Source organism: Paramormyrops kingsleyae, chromosome 1 (genome assembly GCF_048594095.1).
Source record: "Paramormyrops kingsleyae isolate MSU_618 chromosome 1, PKINGS_0.4, whole genome shotgun sequence".
In the NCBI taxonomy this organism is placed as follows: Eukaryota; Metazoa; Chordata; class Actinopteri; order Osteoglossiformes; family Mormyridae; genus Paramormyrops; species Paramormyrops kingsleyae.
This window is the reverse complement of record NC_132797.1, coordinates 4,228,212-4,240,765: the sequence shown is the minus strand read 5'-3', so window position 1 is coordinate 4,240,765 and position 12,554 is coordinate 4,228,212. Positions and strand designations below refer to the sequence as shown.

Below are 12,554 nucleotides of genomic sequence, written 5' to 3'. Positions count from 1 at the left end.
CTTGAACATTTCCAACCTCCTACTTAAAAAGAACTATAGAACAGCTGAACAGAATGGATTTTTAGTAATTCACGTAAGCGAATGCTAATTCCGCTAGTGTTTGATGCTAACATAACACAGCGATTCTCCCAGATGTGCCGGTGGAAATTAGCGCACAGTAAATCACAATGTGCACCATGTGAACAGTAAATCAGTGTCTCTTCTGTTTTATGTCACCGTTGTTCCCCAAATCTGGCGACGCCTTTACGGAGCTGACCCTTCTGCAGTGGAAAACCAAAGTGAGCTGGAACTGCACTGTAATTGCGCTGTAACTAGTTTCTGTTCACGGCCGCTCGGGTACGGCTCAGCTCCTGTATGCCTGTAGAATAGCATCAAGGACCCTGGGGGCCCACCCCAGGCAGAAAGCAGGGAGCCCCCTGGCTGGGGCGCCAGTCCACATATCTAAGTCACTTCTTGTTTGTTTGTTTGTTTATTCTGCATATATATGCATATATGCGGCACAATGCAGTACAGTGGCTGGTGTGTCCATCTCTTACCTGTTGTTTTTAGTTAAGCTTCCTGGTCTCGAAAATGACTTTTGCTCTGAAATATAAATGCAGCGGTTAGCCATTCAGGGTCGTTCTGTATGACCTCGCCGGCCATTTCTAACCGAGTAAACTACTTCCTCAAATAAGGAGATGAAAGGGAATTCAGATGAAGCAAGAAAATTGCATAAATCTTTATTATTCCGCTGTTGATGGCGCAAATGGTGCTTTTATAGCGTCTTCAGAGAAGCTCAGTCCAATGTTACAAGAATTTGAAATCACAAATGAGGACAGCAGGCAGGACGGGATGTAGTTATGGGTTTTCTTGAGTTTTTGCCTCAGAAAATTCTTTGGACACCTTGGGGTATCCCTTTTAGGGAGGATGCTATACTTGAATTTGATAAATAAAAGAGCATAAGCTCTGCCTGGCTGCCTTATTTCCATTGTCTTTTTTAATGTGTCTGCTGTTTGCTCTTCACGTTTATCTATTACATTATTTTGTCAGACACTCGGTTTGAGAGAGAAAAATACCATTGAAAGAATTTTAAGAATGACTGATGTTGCAAGAAGAACATGACATAACCATTGCATGTAGATCTGCTACATGACAGCAGACAGCATCCACATTTTTCTAGCTAAAACACTTTGCAAGCTATTATTAAAAAACAAAAAGATGGCAGAGAGTAGTTAGCAATTTATGGAAATACTTGCCTGGAGTATTAATGTACTCTTGTTATGATGTATTTCTTATCACTGTCATTGGTCTGTTTGTGGTTGTGATATTTCACGTAATTTGCTAGGTTTAGTCAAAGTCCCAGTTGAAGGATGTTGGTCACAATTGTTACTCTGAGATACAATGAGAATGACAGGTCATGCTTTTTTGACACTTCTATTAGTAAAACTAGATCTATTTAAGAAAAAAGTAATATGAACTCATAATTCTTTTGAGTGATGAATGGTCATGACATTAAACACCCACTGTGGTAATTATGTAGTTTTAAACCCTTTCAAACAGGCTTTATGGGGAAATATATTACTTTTGACGTCCTGCACACAGTTTAGATCTGACCACCGGGTGCTGGGGGGCTTATTTTGAGGGCACTATGCTGTATTACAATGACATTACTTGTCTGAAGCCCTAACCTCTTTGCTGACCTTGGTGCAGAGGCTGCAGGCCTCAAACCATTACAGCTGGGACCTTAATAAATACCAACAAATCTGTTTTTGTCATAACCTACGGAGGAGGGAGAATGGGGAAACATCATGAAGGTCTATCAATCCGGCACCTAAATCTGAACACTTTGGCCACTTACTGTTATTCACGTGGCCGCGCTCTCGCGCTAATCGGTGATCTGGTGAGCAGGCGCAGTGTTAAGTTCCCGCGGTCACCCACTGGGGTGCTCAGTGTGCCTGTGCTACGTCAGCTGAACGAGAGCCAGATGGAGCTCAGTCTGTACCTGAGCTAGGCTTGGGACATTCTGTAACGTTTCCGTGACGACATCTTTGCAGTTAACTGTGCAGTGAGTGCCAAGGAGAGCAGTACAGTATCCACCTGGGAGCAGTAACCTGAGCAGAACCAGTGTTCTCCAGACGAACATGCGGAAGTTCCTGTGCGCAGTCAAGTTCCTCCAGTTTTTTTTTTCCGTTTAGCAAATAAATAAAATGAAAGCTGCAGAACTGTCAGCACGCATTCTCAGATACCCAGGGATTATGTCCTGTATTATTTTACATGTATCGTTTTTGCATTTATAGACGCAGTCAGGCAGAAAAGTTTGATATTGAATTACTGGACAGGAGGGACAGAATACCAGCTCATATTTTAAGGTATACTCAAAAAATAACTGTATTCTGCAGTCCAATTTTTCTCTGATATTTCAGAGTGAATTATTGCTATGGGCTAATGCTATATGTAACCAACTACACACAAAAATTTACAATAAAAACTGGAGAAAAAGAAAAAAAATCTATAAATTTGAGGGGATCAGCTTTGAGTGCCTTTCCTAAGTACGGCAGTGTGGAAAAACAGAGTAGTGCCCAGGGGCGTAGATTTAGGGTGGACGGAGGGGATGTGTCCCCACCAATATCCTCCGACCATTGAAATGTCCCCACCAATAATTTAATCCACTTAAAAAAAAAAAACAAAAAAAAACAATCGTGCTGTCAACATTAACCTAGACACGCAGAAAGGGATAAATCACGTTCTCTCCTTGAGTCCTCCCGCCCCCAAAACACATATGAACATTTTGATTGGCTGTGCATTTCCCTGCTATCATGTGAGAGGCTGTGGCTGCGTTCAGATACAAGCAGCGCCAAATGCAGTGGATTTTTTTCCCCGTGCAAGAAGGTGTGTTGGGCGACACATGTGAGGATGGCGGCAGCAAAAAAAAAGAAAAGAAGCTGGACATAAGGAGCTTTTTTTCAAAGAAAAGTGTAAGTCACTTCAAGTTCGCTAGTGAATCCATCAAAGTCCATCAAAGTAACGACGACAGTTAACGTTAATGCTAGTGGGGGTTTATTTTTTTACCGCTTTGACGCACATTCATTATAGCAGGGCAGGCTATAGTCTGTGAATACGGACTTAAAACTAACAGCAGATTAAACAGCTAAATGTAAAAGTATAAATATGATCCCTGTCAGTTCTCCTAATCTAATGACGACTATTTGTCAGAAATCAGTCTTGTGAAAGAAATTGATATGCTACATACTAATATTGCCATGGCTAGAATTTTATTGACAGTTCACCAATAGACAATCCACTTAGCACAAATAGTTTTTAAAATGCATTCACTGACTTGGCAAACATTAATGATTTGATTCGAGATTTGCACACTAAGACTCAGAAAAAGTGAAATAAAATGATTGCTGTTTAAATGGCATGTGTTTATCCTGTTTTGTCAGGTGACAGAACCTAAACAACTGTGCTGTGCATCAGACAGTGATGGAGAGAAGGGGTCACAGGTGATGTTGAACGATGACTTGATATTATTATACCTAGTTGTCCTGAGATTTAACATTGTTACCAATAATAGGCTGAGGCATTCTCTGTCAATGCTCATAAGGAATCCCTCAATGTTTTTTTATTAGGGGACAGAAGCAGATCAGCCATGTTGTAGTTCAGGTGAAGAGGCAAGGTCACAGGAGGTGAATCTGAATGTTGATTATATATAACATATAATATGTGTGTGTGTATTATACATGTTGATTATACTAATATTTAACATTATGAGGAGTGATAGGCTGAGGATGTAAGTGATTCATTAGTGTTTTTGGCAAAAGTTTTGAACTGTCTCACTTTTTTGTCACGCTATTTCATCAGGTGGCAATCCTGTCAGGTACCAGTCGAAGCATTGCTAGTATTAATGTAAAGTGATTTTGCATTTTGCAGCATATTAAAAAAACATGCATTCCGTGGACGGAGTTGGGGTGGCGGGGTTGGTGGGTGGGGCAGGGGGGGGGGGTGTCATAGGTCCCCACCAATGTCCAGAACAAATCTACGCCCTTGGTAGTGCCATTTGCACAGGCTTCCCTGCCGGTCCTGAATGAGCAGAGCGCTGAGCAGAGCGCCGGCCCCAATCGATATGTAAAGCGCCGGCTAGCCGCCGTGTTCTTACACTGATGGTGCAGCCGGGAATGTTTACGCACGTCGTTCTCCACAATGGCTGCCTGTTCCCAGAAAGCGAGCAGCCTTGATTTTCTTAAGGTTTTGTGATAATTAAAGATACTGATCAATTAACACTCGAGAACAACAGCATGCTTTTAAATAATAATAATAATAATAACAATTTGGGTTATTGTCATTGTAATAATTTAATTGTAGGTTCTGAACCCCTGTGACCCTGCATCGGAAATGCAGGTGTATAGATGGATGGATGGTTGGATGGTTTATTTGTGAATTAATTCAGAGTAAAGTCCCATCCATCCATCCATACATCCATCCATCCATCATCTTCATTCTGCCAGTAAATGTTAAACTCTACCACTAGTAGTAAATTTATGGTAAAATAAAGACTGTACAAGTTTTGGAACTTTCTGAAAAAACACCTTTTTAGCTGCATTGTATGTTGAATGTCTGTACAAAAACCAGCATTCAGGCAGGTACAGTCAGCCTTCTGTCATGGGCATGTCTCAGAAGAAGGACAGAGGCTTGTCTGAGCACAGTGTATAAGCAACATGGTATTCTGAAAAACAGACAGATTGGTGTTGCTTCTCCAAGAGTACTGAGCAGGTACAGCACTGACATGGGTGATTAGGATTTTAAGATGGCTGATAATTCATGCACTGGGACCAACTTTATCATTAGCCAATAACAACATTTTGAATCGGTGAGTGATAGGGGAGGGGGCACTCCAGGGCCAATCAGCTTTCAGCTGGGGCCGGTTTCCCTGTGGTCCCACCCTTCTACACACTATTAGCATTGAGCACATTAGTTAAAACGCCTCCTATGTCTGTTTTGCAGTAGCACCATTATAATTGCTAGTGACTTCATTCTGTTCTGCATCTGCTCATTTAACAGTAATCTAGATGGTAACTGGAGAAATTTCTTGGTACTACAACAGTGCCATGTGACCTTGATCAGGGATTAATTGCTATACCTTATAATCTCTAATCTTTGTCCCCAAATGTCTTTGTTTATGGAACTGAACTGCCTCTGATTTGTACAAACAAGCCTGTTAAAGGCAGGAGTGTCAGAGGGGCATAGACACCCTATCAGATTCAGGGGAGGGGGGCAGAATATCTAACTACACCCTGGGACGTTGGGGGGGTGGACCTTTTCTGAGATGATTTCTTTGATGTACCTTATTTCCTAAAATAGTGGCCAGGGCCTTTATTTACCAAAGCTGCAGAATTAACTGGCCTTTATTTGAGGTGGACTTGTATTAGATGCAGGTCTTTATTTGAGGCAGACTTGTATTAGAGGCAGGCCTTTATTTGAGGCAGACTTGTATTAGAGGCAGGTCTTTATTTGAGGCAGGCTTGTATTAGAGGCTAGCCTTTATTTGACGTAAGCTTGTATTAGAGGCAGGTCGTTATTTCTAATTCCCCTTTGTTACTTCATTATGTAATTATAATACAAATTCTTAAAAGTTAACTTTAAATCAATGCCTTGTGAAACATACATGTGATCAATTTAACTGGATGGCTAGTCACATACAGAGTTTAACGTAAATACAACCAGGTGTCACAACATTAATATTAGTTAATATACATTCCTTTTTTTTACAGCACAGTCAAATATCTAATAACGATCACATTTAGATAAAAGCAAAATCTTGAAAATAGAAATTGGATATTATTGGATATTACATGAATATAAACAGCATCATAGCTTTTCAGTACATACACCTCTTAGATTCTATCTACTGTAATAAATATCGGTATATGTAAGTCAATAAAACCAATGCTGAATGTTTGTTGTCTATCATACATAATAAGAATGTTTTGTTGCCTATTTATTAACGCACATTTTACCGAGTGGTAAAACTGATTAAATGCAACTTAGATGCTCATTTCTTTATGAAATCTGGATGTCGCTTTTTTCTGATTTCCTCCAAAACGTTAGCATAATATTAGTATGACTGCTCTGGAGAATTCGTAAACTTTCAGGGTGTGTTTTATTTATGTTGTTTCTTTATAAATCCCCAAATCTTAGTATAAATGTGCTTGTAAATGTTTCCTGTCTATTTCGTTCTTACGAAGCCTTTATAAATGCCCCCCACCCCCCCTCATTTTGTTCCCCTGGCCTGTATTTGGGGCCTGGCCTTTATGTCTTCATGTCCACCACTGTCCTGGTCATTATCTGGCTTTTATACCCCTTAAAGGGGTCCCCACTTGTTTTAAAGTTCGAATAATAAAGATTGATTCTTAACATCCTGAGACACTAAGACTGAATTTTTCTTAAAGGGGCTCTATTACGCTTTCCTGGTTTTTCCCATTCCTTTAGTGTGTTATATAGCTTTAAATGCATGTAAACAGTCTGCACACTCTTAAGACCCAAAGTACACAACAAACGTAGTATCTCTCACTACGGAAACCATTATTCTCTAATCTGCCTGAAACGCCTCACTGGAATTCCAGCCCTTACTTCCGTGACATGGTGATGTCACCTTGTAATGCAATCCTTATTGGCTGCCTACCTGCAAGGATCAGGCTGCAAGACAGGGGTGGATTGTGTAGGGCAAGCTGGCCAATCAGAATACACTGGGCTCATCTCGGGTGTGTCGTAAAGCTCTAACAGAGCATTTCAGACAGATTTGTAAACAGAGTGAAAAGAGATGTGTTTTTGGAACATTGTAGCATCTATTCTAGTAGACCCCAAAAATAAAATCATGAACAGTGAAAATGAGTATTATAAGACCCCTTTAAATTGGACCCAGTGTTGCTCAGCTGTAATTTCTGTGATCAGGGATCTTCACTTTTGCATATTATATTGCAGGAGACCCAGTCATCACAGGTAGCACTCAAGTGAGCAGTGTTCGTACCTAACTCTAGAAATCCATTACCTTCCGCAGCTGAACAATTCCTGGAGGCAGGATTTGAGCCAGCCCGATATGCAGCATATTTTAATGAAAGTTTTCCTCTAAACAGTATTTATACCAAACGTCTTCCTACTTATATGAGTATTTTATTAATACAATATGTTTCTTTGTCTTTTCAGATAAAAATTAAGGAAAACAATGTGTAAACTGTCATGCATTTCAAATGTGTTTTGACTGGGTAAGGAACAGTTGATAATTCCTTTAAAATATGAGCATATCATAACAAATCAGTAGAGTGCTGTGTGGGACCAGGTCCAATAAGATATTCTGTTTCTATTTTAAGGTAAAATAACCCAACACAGATGGGCCTGCGCCTCTTTTCCTGTAATTTCTTGCAAAGTTCATTAGCATCCCAATTAGGGGTTATTGCTGGGAAGCGGATTCTGACCATTTTGTCCTCCGTGGGAATGACTCTGCTGTGACCTTGCCGCTGGAATTCAGTCAGTGTGGACCGTGTGCGGTATTTTTGGAGCCTGACTGACTCATGGCTTTTGGACTCTCAGCAGGACTGGAACTCAGGTTATCAGCATCTGCTGTATATTAGAAGTCGGGGGTGAAACTGGAAATACATGGAAATGATGCTTGTACTGCTAGTTTTGTAAAAATATTCACCCCGATTTTCTATATATATGCATGGCCACTAGCTAATGAGCGGATGATGTATTTAGCTCCAAACTTGTGCAAAATTCAAACTTGTGCTGTCATAAGTTTGTCGCTATGTATTAGCTAAGTTGCGTTTTAGCTCTGTGTTCGTATGGTCGATCAGTAGTTAGCAGGGTCGCGGGTTCGAATCCATTCTCTGCTCTGTGGGTGGCATTTCGTCCCATAATTCAAAGACATTTGAAATTTTCTAATTTCATGTACTAATAACAACTCACTCCGTGCTGTTAGACCATAATATACCAAGAACTGGAATACATAATTAATTTATTCAAAACTGGCATCCTGTTCAGGGTGATTCCCTGCAATACTGTTCTGGGTACAAGGCAGGGACTGTACTTAAGAAACTGATGGATGGATGGATGGATGGATGGATGGAAGGAAGGAAGGAAATATTAATCATCACATCATTGCAAAAAAAAATCAAATATTAAACATTACTATCATTAACTAAAGAAATACACCATACTAAAAACACGAGAAGACTGGCTAATTTTGGGGTAATTCGAATAGGGAGTTTTAAGTCCCCCGTAGCATGTTTTATTAATGTAACTATTGCTTGGTTTTTGAGGCCGTTTGCGCTTCATTACGGCCCATTGAGCTCTGCAGTGCCAAAGCTGGCTGTTAAGATGAATTATTCTGCTATAATATACAGCCACTTTTTCATTCCTTTGTGAGCATTTATTCAGCAAGTAATCAAAATAACATTCATCAACAGTTTAATAAAGTGGCGTTCCCGGACCTTGGTGAAGAAGCCCAAGTTGGTTTAGTTCATTTAAGAATCTTAAGAGTCATAAACTTTGACTGAAACCCTTTATATACTGGAAAACCAAGAATTATGGCTAAATTCCCATTCCTTTAGTGTGTTCATAAGTTTGTCGCTATGTATTGAGCCATTTTCTCTGCCATGAAATAATGAAAACCTTCAGGGTCACAGAAAGTCCTGGAGCTTGAGGATGAGTCAGTGCATGAGGGGACCACAGAGCATCCGGGACAGTGGTGGTGGATATGGTGACACTTGTAATGTCACGTTTTTAGAAAAGTGTTCCCAAAAAGTCATTCACACCCGAGCCAACATTCCAGAATGATGCCCAATCATGCTGTACTAACATTGCAGCGCTTTTCCAGAAAATGCAAATCTCTCTGGAGACCCACTGAATAAGCGGCCATTTCATATAAAAATCAGTAGAGAACTATGGCCAAGAAAGGAGGTTGAACTATGGCGTGAAACTTTTGCATTTATCCACAATCCAATGGGTAATTAATTCCATTATTCTAGTCAACCATAAAGTACTTTCATTAATAATAGTTCATGTTGTAGTTTTGTCTTGCCTGTTCTAATAGCAGCACAATTAAGTTTGTGTCAATTATCTAAAACCCAGAGACCTCTAATTTGATTACATCAATATATCCAACTGGAGGTAGATATATTCCAGTAGTTTAAAAATAAACTGTTAACGTAGCCTGTGTGTGACACAGACTGGGAACATAACATGGTCTTTTACACTGTGGCTTTTTCTCTCCTAAGAAAATTGAGGCTTGGACTTAGTAATGGTCCCTACTATCAAAGACTCCCGTTATAGAGTTAAGGAGTGTCTGGGCTCGATTCACGACCTCAGTCCTCTCTAAGCACCTTTTCTCTCTTTTCCTGGTCTTTACTTTCCACTTTTGCTCAAATAGGTCGAACTGACGATGAAATGTCAGTAGGATAAGATCTACCAAGCCGAGCGATGCTGACTGTTCTGCTTGAGGGCCGTCGAGACTGGCGCAACATTGGAAATCAAATTTAGCAAATCGCTTAGATAAGACAAGGAGAGATAATGAGGTCGCTGAGGGATTTCGAAGCTTCTGAAGCGGCACACAGCACTCACAGAACACAATGAATAAATATGGCACAAGCACAGAATTAGAAGCAAACCTGAAGACTGTCATACCATGAAAACCAATTCAGTTTATCTCAAACATCCTTTTTTCCTGTGTGAAGGCAAGAGTAGTTTTGCCTTCACACAATCACCAAATGCTCAGGGGTCTGTAATTAGAAGATGGGCTATAAAAGTATATGAAAGGGACCCAGAAGTATCACATCATAAGCATTTACTGATACTTTGATCTATTCAAAAAAGATCAACATGGATGTCAGCTGTAGTCTAATGACAAATGAAAAGCAAATGTGGCATTTTTTATTAACAATGTTGTTTTTTTTACTAAACAAACAGATGTGTGATTCTGGAACCTGTCAGATGTAAACAAGTTTGACGTATCCAGATGGATGAAAGTCATTTATTATGCCCGTACCCAGTGAGTGCTAGGGGAGTTTTTTTGGTGCGTGAAATCAACAAGAATCTCATTGACAAGAGGGACTGTGATTATTTACCGCATTTTAAAGCCGTACTGGGAATAGCGGGGAAAAAACAAAGCTCTCCTTTAACGAGTTCCCGTTATAAGGTCCAGTTTGTTTCAGACTGAATTAGCATGCTCATTAAATTCTTTGGTTGCAAATATTTTTACAATATCTTGGAAATTCTGACGTATAACTTTACTAGAGTCTGTCTAGGGGGAAGGTTGGTTTGGACCCACCTCTGATCTGGGTCAGTGAACGTCCCCAGTGATGGACCTCATGCTGAAATCAGGCCCCCCCGGTCACTGACAGCGGACCAGCGGTTTCATGCTGTCATATGGCGTAAATAGTTTGGACGCAGAAACTGAAGTTTTGAGAGAAGACAGAGACTACAGAGGTTGTAGTCTGATGGGTGATGGACTTCCAGCCAGTCCCTAGGTAACCAACAAGATCCATTCTCTAAGTCAAATTTGTAGGTAAGTCAGAAAATAATAACGCAATGCATAATAAATAATAATACTAATACAGTAATAATAAAAATAGCTACGGCACTGTACTGTACTTTGACCCATCGAATCGCTGAAGCCACACAATGTTTTCACAAGCATCACAAAGTAGCGTGTGTGTCCCTTATTGTGAACCAAAGTATTTAACCTGAATTTTTTTATATAATACACTTTATGGCAGTCTGTTCATGTGTACAAGTTATTTGTAAGTCTGACTAAAGTCAGACTTGCTGCCTGTAAAAGGACATCGTATAACTGAAGAGTAACTTTCCAAACATCACTCAGTCCACGGGATACATTATCCAGAACATCTCTGTGAACTTTAATGTGGAAATTTAATGAAAGTTCTTTGTTGGAGTACATGAGGACTGAGTGAGTTTTAGCTCCCAGTGCTATAACATATGATGAGGAAGCCTGACTTTAAGTCATTGGCGACCTCATCTCAAAAACAACAAGACACGTACTGAATGAGTTTTGGAAATTGCTCTTCAGTTCTCGGTTTACTGAGGAGCAAATGATGTTTGTGTTTCTCAATCAGAAATAATCTGTTCACTGAAAACTACTTTCTGTTCCATACAAACAGGGGGATTATTGATTCCATGAAAAAAACGACGATGCAGCGATAAAGTCCATTTCTAAGGTCCTGATTTGTTTCCTTTATAAGCATTCAAAGTGTGAGAAATTTGTGGTATGGAGGGGTTAGGTCATAGGTGAAAGCCTCATAACGATCAGTAGCTAACTAATGAAAACAGCTGTGATTATTTTTTGGCCAGACGGCATGGAATTCAGCCCTGTTTAATATATTTCAGTGATCTTTCTGAAGAAGATTGATTTCTTATTATTTCTGGAGGCTTGCAAATTTTCATCGAAACTGAATGCCTTGGGAACCATTGCATTGACCCGCGTCTGAAGCAGAAACCAATCTCCATCAGTGAATCAGAGATCTGAACTGGCAACCTTCCGATTACAGCCCCAGCATCCTAAGTCACTGAGGCACACAGTACCCAAATGTTTTCTTATAAATATTCATCCATTAATCTAAATATTCTTATTGACTGGAAGACAGTAGTATCACTGGTAAGGATATTCCAAATTTTATGTTATTAAAATATATAATGTAAACGGCACTAATGTCCCTGCTAAAAATGTATGTGTTTATAAAGAGCTCTTGCCGTGTTCTTGGTCATTTTATTTATTTAGATTATTCAGATTCTAGGGAGACCTCGATGGTGCTTGTGTTATTGCATTATTGCTGAAATGTAATCAGAGGGATTTTGGTACATTGGAGTCCACATTAAAAACCCATATGCTATTCTGCAAATACCCAAGCAAATATGTATATAATGGCCACAGCTAGCAGAAGCACTCAGCCATGGTTTAAGGAAATTGACTTTGTATGTAAAATTTAATAGACTGTGACTTTGGGCCTCAGATAACGACATTTCAGACATACCCAGTTATACCCAGCCCCAGAGCAAGCATATGAGCGATGCGAGTTTGAACGATTCATTTTGTAAAGCAAAGCTCATGATGATCTGGAAGTGTCTTTTAATTTCATCAACGGTAGGATCTGGTGGTGGATTTGACAGAAGTGGTTTGTGCTGAGCCGATGTCGACTGACAGGGGGTGAAGCCAAATCAGCTAATGGAAGATACCTGGCCGCACCATCAAAGCTCATTCTGGCGGCCATAAAATGGTTATATAAATATTATATGACTAGAAGATGAATGAGTCCTGATCAGAGAAACATTAGATCTGTAGTGAATGTCTGGGGCATCATTTGATGACTGACATGCTTCATTCTCACAGCCAACATGCTGATTGACTTGATGTGCTGTGTTGGAGTCTGGAGGTTGCTGGTCTCAGAAACTAGCTTCTGTTTTCCGTCTTGTGGAGCAAAAGACACTTGGGGAAATAGACACTCATCTCTGGTCAGTTTGCCGTTGTGCTGAATGAAGAAATTCACAAGGGTAAAAGTATATTCTTCATC

The 12,554-nt window shown here is 40.0% G+C and overlaps 1 long non-coding RNA gene across 1 annotated transcript in view; it reads left to right on the top strand.

Moving 5' to 3' along the window:
• The first annotated feature begins 2,589 nt into the window (after nt 1-2,589).
• The window catches only part of LOC111833303 (uncharacterized), a 36,689-nt gene continuing 26,724 nt past the window's right edge, over nt 2,590-12,554 (top strand). Inside the window, exons 1-2 of the long non-coding RNA XR_011994067.1 lie at nt 2,590-2,954; nt 3,423-3,665. This is a non-coding gene — a long non-coding RNA (uncharacterized lncRNA). The remainder of the gene's footprint in view (nt 2,955-3,422; nt 3,666-12,554) is intronic.